The sequence below is a fragment of the Ambystoma mexicanum genome, chromosome 6q (genome assembly GCF_040938575.1).
Source record: "Ambystoma mexicanum isolate Mex_15411 chromosome 6q, UKY_AmexF1_1, whole genome shotgun sequence".
NCBI lineage: Eukaryota > Metazoa > Chordata > Amphibia > Caudata > Ambystomatidae > Ambystoma > Ambystoma mexicanum.
The window spans coordinates 27933102-27942156 of record NC_090937.1 but is presented as its reverse complement, the minus strand read 5'-3'; positions in this window follow the sequence as shown (position 1 = coordinate 27942156).

Sequence of the window (9055 nt, the reverse complement as noted above, 5' to 3'; positions counted from 1 at the left end):
CTTTCGGTCTGGCCATCCGTCTCCGGGTGGTAGGCCGAAGAGAACCGGACATCGATACCCAACAACCTAGTTAGAGCGCGCCAGAAGCGAGAAGTGAATTGCGATCCCCGGTCTGATATAAGGACAGAGGGTAACCCAAAAAGACAAAAGACGGTATCAAAGAACAGGGTGGCCAGGATGGAAGCAGAGGGGATACCCTTGCAGGGGATGAAGCGTGCCATCTTTGAGAAGGAATCCACCACCACCCAAATAGTGTCGTAACCCTGTACCCAAGGGAGTTCCGTGACAAAGTCCATGGTTACCGTATGCCATGGTTTCGGGGGCACTGGTAAAGGGAGAAGCAGGCCTAACGGGCGACCCCTACGGGTTTTGCATTGTGTACAAATGGTGCATGTATTGACGTAACAATCCACGTCCCTCTTCATGCCCGGCCACCAACACCAACGCTTCAGGAGGGATAACGTACGGCGTTGGCCAGGATGACCATTCACAGGGGCATCGTGCGACCATTCCATTGCCATGTTGCGTGTGTCGGCAGTGGGCAAGAATAGGCGGTTCAGCACAAACGGGAGGCCATCCTGGAACACCGGATCCCACTCAGATAGCTGGTCGGGATGTAAGGACACCCACTTGCGTACTGCGTCCACTAAGGGCATCGAGGGAGTACATAGACAAACGACCTTAGTGTCGTCCAACATTGTGTTAGGGTATACGGGAAGAGAGACCCCCCCGGGAGAGCGGGACAGCGCATCGGCCTTGCCGTGCGCGGAACCGGCACGAAGAAAAGGTGCCACCTCACCTGACGGCTGTTAAGGCACTTCAGGGAAGCCAAGTCCTGCAGGTTCTGGTGATCAGTAAACACCGTGACTCGATACTTGGCGCCCAAGAGATGGTGTCGCCACACGCGGAAAGCGTCCATAACCGCCAACAACTCCTTCTCGGTCACGGTGTAGTGTGACTCGGGGGTGGTAAACTTGCGGGAATGAAATGCAACAGGGTGCAGACGACCCGTGGCCTGACATGCTTGGGATAAGACAGCACCAAGAGCGAAGGAGGAGGCGTCAGCTTCCACGACAAAAGGGAGTTCAGAGTCGGGATGCTGAAGAACAGGGGCTGTGGTGAAAGCAGTCTTCAGTGAATCAAAGGCCTTCTGTTGTGTATCAGACCAAAGGAAGGGAACTCTAGGACTGGTTAATGCAGTGAGGGGAGACACGATAGAAGAAAACCCAGAGATGAATCTCCTGTAGAAATTCGCAAAACCCAAAAAGGACTGAAGGGCTTTCAGGTTCGCAGGAATAGGCCAGTCCAAAACCGCTTTAACCTTGGAGTGGTTCATGGACAACCCCCCGGCAGTGATACAGAACCCGAGGAAATCAACATTACCAACGTGGAACAGGCACTTTTCCGGTTTGGCATATAGTGAGTGTTTCTGTAAGCGTGTTAATACCTCACGAACGTGTCGCACATGCTCTTTCAGGGATTGAGAAAAAAATTAAGATGTCATCGAGGTAAACCACGACGTAAACATCTAAGATATCGCTCAGGATATCATTCATAAACCTCTGGAAGGTCGCCGGGGCATTACACAGCCCAAAGGGCATGACTGTATATTCGTATAGGCCGTACCGGGTACAGAAAGCGGTTTTCCATTCGTCCCCGGAACGGACGCGGACCAGGTTGTAGGCTCCGCGGAGGTCCAGTTTTGTAAAAATGGTAGCGTGTGTGAGTCGGTCCAGCAAGGGCGTGATGAGGGGAATAGGGTACCGATCTTTCCTCGTGATAGCATTCAGGCGTCTATAGTCAACACATGGGCGTAGATCGCCTTCCTTTTTCGGCACAAAAAAGATAGGGCTGGCTGCAGGCGAGGTGGATGGTCGTATGTGCCCTAAGCTCAAGGACTTCCTAATGTACTCCTTGAGAGTCAATTCCTCGGATGGCGAGAGGGAATAGATCCGCCCCGTGGGAACCACTGTATCAGGGAGTAGATCGATAGGGCAATCGTACGGGCGATGTGGAGGCAGTGTTTCAGAGGAGCCACGATCAAAGACAGCTGCGAAATCTTGATAGACCTGGGGAACGTCTAGTGCCACTAACCCAACTACGTGTTCTGATGGTGTATCTTGCGGATCCTGTACTGTAAGATGAGCTATAGCCTGGGCGGGATTGTCGCTGTGTGCGTCTGTGGGAAGACAGAAATGCTGGCAGACAGCCGACTCAAAATGAACCAAACCCAATTTCCAATCAATGAGGGGATTATGTTCCTGAAGCCAAGGGATTCCCAGGATGAGCCCAAACTGTGGCGTGGTGATAAGGTCAAAACTAATGGTCTCCCTATGTCTGGATTGTATTGTTAATAGCAAAGGGGCTGTTTGTTGTTTGACTGGGCCCGAAATCAAGGACGAGCCATCTACAGCCTGTACCGGTTCAGGCCTGGTCTTGGTCAAAAGGGGCAGGTTTAACAAACGGGCCAAGGAAATGTCGATAAAGTTTCCCGTGGCCCCAGAGTCAATTATCAGAGTAACAGGATGTGAAACGGACGCTGTGGGCTGTAGAGTGGCTTGTACATGAATGGGCCGGATACGCCCGAAAGAGGGTGTAGGGTTCGGGGTGTCTGTGGTATAGCTCGATCCCGTCCCCGGTACTATGATCGAGCTATCCGAAAACCCTGTGGCTTGTTTTTGGGACGACGTGGGCATTCCTTAACAAAATGACCTAGGGTGCCGCAGTAGTAGCAAGCGTTATCCGCCCTCCTGCGTTCCCTTTCCATAGGAGATATCGGACTCCTGACCCCCCCGATCTGCATGGGTTCTTGGGAGGAGTCAGAAGAAGGAACTGTCATGGGAGAAGGGGAGGGGTGAGTGAAACCTGCTTCCGCTCTTCTTTCGGACCTACGTGCGTCCACCTGGAGTGACAAGTCAACCAGATCTTGGAATGCAGTGGGTAATGAGGGTACTACTGATAAGGCGTCCTTCATAGGGTTGTTGAGGCCCCTATAGAAGACGACTGCTTTCTTGCCCTCTGGCCAAGAGGTTTCAGCGGATAGCTGGTTAAAACGGGTGATGTATTCAATGAGAGAACCCCTACCCTGGCACAAATCCAGAAGTTCCAGATCTCGAGATTGGGCCTTGTGTCTAGTATCAAAAACCCTGGACATCTCGGTGACGAGGAGATCGAAATCATATAATGCCGGGTTATCGTTCTCCAATAAGGGGTTGGCCCATGCAGCGGCAATCCCAGCCAAATGGGAAAGGGTAAATGCCGCTTTCGTGGTGGAATCTGGAAAAGCCTGAGGCCGGCACAGGAAATGCAACTTGCATTGGTTTAGGAAGGTCCTAAATTTCTTGGGATCCCCGTGGTATCTCTCAGGGGCCGCCAATGGGAATGGAGTAGGTAGCATCATGGGAACGGGATTCTGGGGAACAATCGGAGGTGGAACAGGTCGAGAAACAGAGGGTGTGTCTCCGAATTCTACATCTGGGGGTAAAGGGTGTCTGGTACTTTGTATGTGGTCGAGACGTTGATGGATAGCCGTGTTGGCTGCCGCCATATCGGCTCGTAGCACTGTAATGGCTTGGACTATAGCAGACATGGGGTCTTCAGCGTTCCCCTCCATTGCCTACACGACTATAGGCTTCTCAGTCTGTTGAGACTTGAGTGTCGTGTAGGCAGTAGAGGCCTCCGTCCCCAAATGCCGCACAGGGAGAACTTAACGCAACTCTCTGTGCAGCCGTTGAGGTCACAGGCGAAGATGTTCGAATGTCCAAGTCCGGGAACGCGAACCTCGGGGACCCCACACTGCTGCAAGAAAATGCGGATTAAGTACCAAGCAAGAAACAGTACCTACAGTATTAGAATAACTGGAAAGGTCTTACCAGTCAGGGTCAAGGAGGGGATGAGGAACCTAGTGGAGAGGTCCGGGACCCACGTGGACGGCAGTACCCCAAGAGGAGTAGGCTCAGTTGTTCGCCTGTCAGCAGGAGCTGTGGAGCTGTGAAACTGTGAGGCAAGGAGTTCAAAGAACCAGGGTGCAAAAGGGTGATCCAGGAGGCAGTCCAATAACAGTCCGTGGTCGAGAGCCGTGTATCACTGTGCAAAGAAATCCGAAGGGGTAAATCCAAGAGGAGTCCAGTAAAGCAGGCCAGGTCGATTCCGTGAGTGATCCAAAGATGATTCAAAGTCCGTAGCGCCAAACAGAATGCAGAGCACAGCTGAGAAGCAACGAATACCCAGGTTTCCGGGTTTATGTACTCGCGCTTCTGGTCACGTGATGCGTGGCATGGTCACGTGATCGGGCAAGAGCATCACGTGACCTCACAGTCCCGCGATGCGGAAGCTCAGGGTTAGCCCTTCGCGATCCTATGCGCCAAGGCAATTGCCAATGTAGGAACGGCCGTAGTCTGACAGCCGTCCTATTACGGACCAGGCGCGGGTGTGCCCGCAAGACGTGTGTGAGTCCACGTGAGTCCCGGGGAAGGGGGGAAGTGAGAGAAGGGTGGGACTGGGGATGAGGGAGTGCCCTGGGGACCGCATGATGAGGGATCGTGACACTTCCAGACCCACATGCTTGCTGCCAGGGCTTTGCATGGGCTGCCTCCCATAGTGCCACCACCTCCTGATGCAGCAGCAGAGGGTGAGCAGAGCGACAGCAGTTCTCCCACAATGGCATAGCCGTGCAGGCCATGAGCCCAAGGAGGTTTTTTTTTTTTTTGCAACATCCACGCAGGTGGGTGTTGGTGTGCACCCTGTCCTCGAACCTCCTGGGTGGCCTCCTCCACACCCCCCGGCTCCCACATGGCCATTTTTGATTATTTTTTGTTACAGTGTGTTGCCTTGTGTGGCTCCCGTGGGCATCTACTGTATTCCGGTTGGGAACATGCAGGCTTGTCCTGAGTTTGGGTTAGATGCTTGGGTTTATGAGACACACACCCCTCCTGCTTCCCGTTTCCATGGGCTTGCAAAGGGTGTGATCAAGTGACAGTGAATTACACAGTGACTTTGGGCTCCCATGAGCTGTGTGGGCAGTCTATAGTCCATACTGTGTAGACATCCCTAGTGGATATTGTTGTTGTATTGTACACTGCATGGTGTATTGATATGTGCTTGTGCATCCATGTCTTCCTCCTAATTTGCAGGTTCCTTCCTCATGTATTCACAAGGCTGTCTACTTTGCAGATGCAGTTCATGTTGTATGCAGTACACTGAGACATTTGTGTGGCAGCAACACTCTACAGTTGGAAGGGGTCGATGTGCTGGCCTATTCAGGTTGTAAGACTACCACTACTTGAACTTAGTACTGTCATGTTTTTGCATTTTTCCATGGTGTGTTGCAGCATTGTGTTGGTGGTAAGTATTTGGTAATGTGTGCTGTTAGTTATACATTACTGGGAGCATATTGTGTGTGGGCAGTTTCCACTAGGGACAGTGTATTTTGTGACACTCGTGTCAGGTCTTGTGCATTGCTTTGTTTGCTTTCACATTGCATGACCTGCCATGGTGTGTTTGGTGGTGGAGCTGGGGAGGGGTTGGGTGACATGGCGCTGTTCTCATGTTGTATTTAGCAAGGGGGTAATGAATTTAGCAGCATAGATGTATGTCTTTTGATGACACAGCATTGTTGGTGTTTGGGTAGGTAGGGATGCACACAATGTAACACTTCCAGGTGACCAATCTCAGGCTGGTATGGTTGTGACAGTTGTCTGTCCCTTATGTCATCATCATTGATTGTCAGCTGGTATGTGCCAGGGCTGTGTGCACTCCACAGGGGTGTGAGTTTATGTGAAGTAATTAGCCACCAGCTGCGTACGGGCTGCCTCACCATGTGCCCTTTCGCCTCCCATGTGCAGCGGGCGTGCATGTGGTTGGGGATGTGGGGGCACCACCATGTCCACCAGCAGGCCCTGGCGTGTTGCAACATTGTGCAGGACACATGCTGCCACTATGATCCTTCACACTACTGGGGGAGCTTATAACAGCTGCCCATCAGAACGGTCAAGGGAGCGAAAGCGTGACTTGAGCACTCCGAATGTGCGCTCCACTATGCCCCGGGTTGCAATATCGGCTGTGTTGTATCTTACCTCGGGTGGGGTTCCGAATTGGCATCATCATGTGGGTGCTCAGAGGGTAGGCACTGTCCCCTGGGGAGGTGGTGATGTGTATCATTAGTGAGGTTGTGACATTACTTAGTATCTGACATGCATGCATGTGCAGTGGCATTTATACTCACCAAGCAGCCATGTATCGCCATGCCGCCCAGCTTCTAGGTCCCGGTTTAGGGTTGACATTCTGTAAATGAAACTGTCGTGGGTGGACCCTGGATAGTTGGCATATACTGAAGTGATGATTCCCTTGGCATCACATACTACCTGCACGTTGATGGAATGCCAGTGCTTGCGGTTTCTATAGATGTGCTCAGACGTAGAGCCACATCGGTGCAATCAATGGCACCTAGCACATTGGGGAATTGTGCCATCCCGTAGAATCCTGGACGGCAGCCTGCATTTCTGCAGGTGTTCTGGGCAGGTATATGTGCCCGTGGACTGATGGGCGTGCAGTCATGATGGCCAACACCTGGTGTAGGCAGCGTGACTGCGTGGCCTATGAAACCCCCCCACTATAGCACTTGTCCGCTGAAATGATCCAGTGGCCAAGAAGTGCAGTACATTGAGGACCTTCTCCAGGGGGCTGAGTGCTTGGGAGCACAGGGTGGGTGATGTGAGGTCATCCTCCCACTCACACACCAGGTCGAGTATTATGTGAGGTGGAAACCTGTACCTCCCATACACCTGGTCATCAAGCATCCCTAAAAGGCTGGTTCTGGGTGTAAAAATTCTGGGCCTGACTACCCTCCTCCTCCTCCTGCGGTATCCCACGACCACTGCTGCTAGGAGTGGTATATTCATCTTGGCGTCTGAGCTTGTTTGTTGTTTGCGCACACTTTTATGCTGCGCGGGTCCACGTATGCCTGCTTCCTGCTGGTGTACGTGTTTCCGGATTAGCGCGTCTCTTTTGGCGTACGCATTAGCCCCGTTCGATTCCATGAACACGTGTTGTAGACGCACGTGTCGGTGTTCTGCGCATTTGCCTCCTGTACTTCCCCCGTGACACCCACATTTTCACGCGTTGTTCCCCATTCTGCGTGTTACGCCCCCTGTTCCATTTACTTTTGTTGTGTGCGCTGCGCTATGTGCGCTTTCGCTGTGTGTTTAGCGCACGCTGTTTGGAGACGTGTGCGCCAGCGTGTGCCACGCAGAATTTTAGCACACATCCAGGGCTTTACACGCGCACAGACTTCCATGAATCGCTGTGCGTGGGTTTCGCTGCGATTTTCGCACTTGCGCTGCGATTCGGACGCTTTCGCACGCTTATACCGAAAATTTCAGTGCACATTAATTCCATGAATCGGCCTGAAAATCTTTTGTACCATTTTTGTACCAAATTATGAATTCTGAGGACATTAGGAGACTAGCAAGAGTGCTGGAGAAAACCATCAACCAGACCACTGACATACTCTATAACATGACTCTAGAGCAAAAGGTATTCAGATTAGTGGCACTACAAAACCGGATGGTATTAGACATCATCTTGGCTGAGGGTGGTGGAGTGTACAAATTAGTGGGGTCCGCTTGCTGTGTTTTCGGACCAGATTCCTCCCCGACTATCTTTAAGGCAATACAAAATCTGCACATCCTGAGTTCTGAAGTACACATTCCCGAGGGGAATTGGGATCTTAGTACTTGGTTTTGGGACTTCTTACGATCTTGGGGATGGAAGCTTCTCTCTGTCTTATTGATAATTCTGGGTATTCTATGTTTTTGCTGTTGCTGTATACAATGTCTTCCTGCCATATGTTCAATGTTAGGGGGATGTTGTGCACAGACTATGGGAATGCTAGGAACAAAGGTACACGCACCGGGAAGAATGACCAACGAATTTGTGATGAAGGAAATTTGTGCCACAGATCTTATGGCAATTGATATATCTGATGAATGTGATTCAGGATGTATGGATATTGAAATGTGGATTTACTCATGAAGCAATTAATCTCTAGTTTAGCACTTGGCTTAGGCCAAAAGGAGGGTTTGTTAAACGGAAATCATATAGTGCCTCCTTTTGATTTATATTGGCCTACGCCTAGTTGCTCTATGGGGAAAATCACGTTGCAAAGTTCTGATTTTTGATCGACTTCGCCACCATTTTAGAGTCATACGCCATTTTGATTTCTGTTCATATAATTCTCTGTTCTAAAATAGTGGACTGTGTTTTCAACTTGCAACCAAGCTTCCCAACCTTTGAGTTCTGTTAATGTTTAGGCTGTTCAAGAGCCGACTGTTTAGACTGGGTAAAGAGACCTTGTGCGCCATATGAACTGCCATCTGAGTATCGTCTGTGCACATAAGACCCATCCCTGTGTAAACATTGGGACAATACAGAATTAATCTCAAGCGTGGACACAGGCTGAACTACATTGTGAAGGGATATAGACTAAGGCTTACCGCGGGATCCGAGAATATACATCACCATTGTAACTTGATGGAAATGCAAACTCATGTAATCCTTCTGCATATTATTGTATAAGCTGTATGTGAACTAGGCACAAACTCTAGACCACAAATTATTAACATGTAGAGGGGCTGGACAATATTTCTGAAAACTGCATAAAAGTATGAATGTCCAGATGTCCAGCACTCTCTCTCCTCTCTTTGACGGGCTGGTACTCATCGCGGGGTGTTGAGAGCCAGATAGCTATCTGTATCTATGTGTCACGGCTCGCTCCCTTCGCTCCTGTTCCCGCCACTTGGGGGCATGTTTTGGGGTTTATTCCCTACTGGACTTTTCCTCCGAACCTTATGCTACAGTGTTGTGATGAATTGGGAGCGCTAAAACCTTATTTTCCAAGTTACTTCCCTTCCGGATCCATTCCAGGTTTTTGGCAGCCAGCATGCTACTTTAATCAAATGACTATGCTTCCCAGAATGCCTGGCTCACTGCTTCACCTCCTCCCTTGCAGGACAAGGTTGGGTGGAGGATAGGCAACACCTGTGGCTGCAGGTGCAGC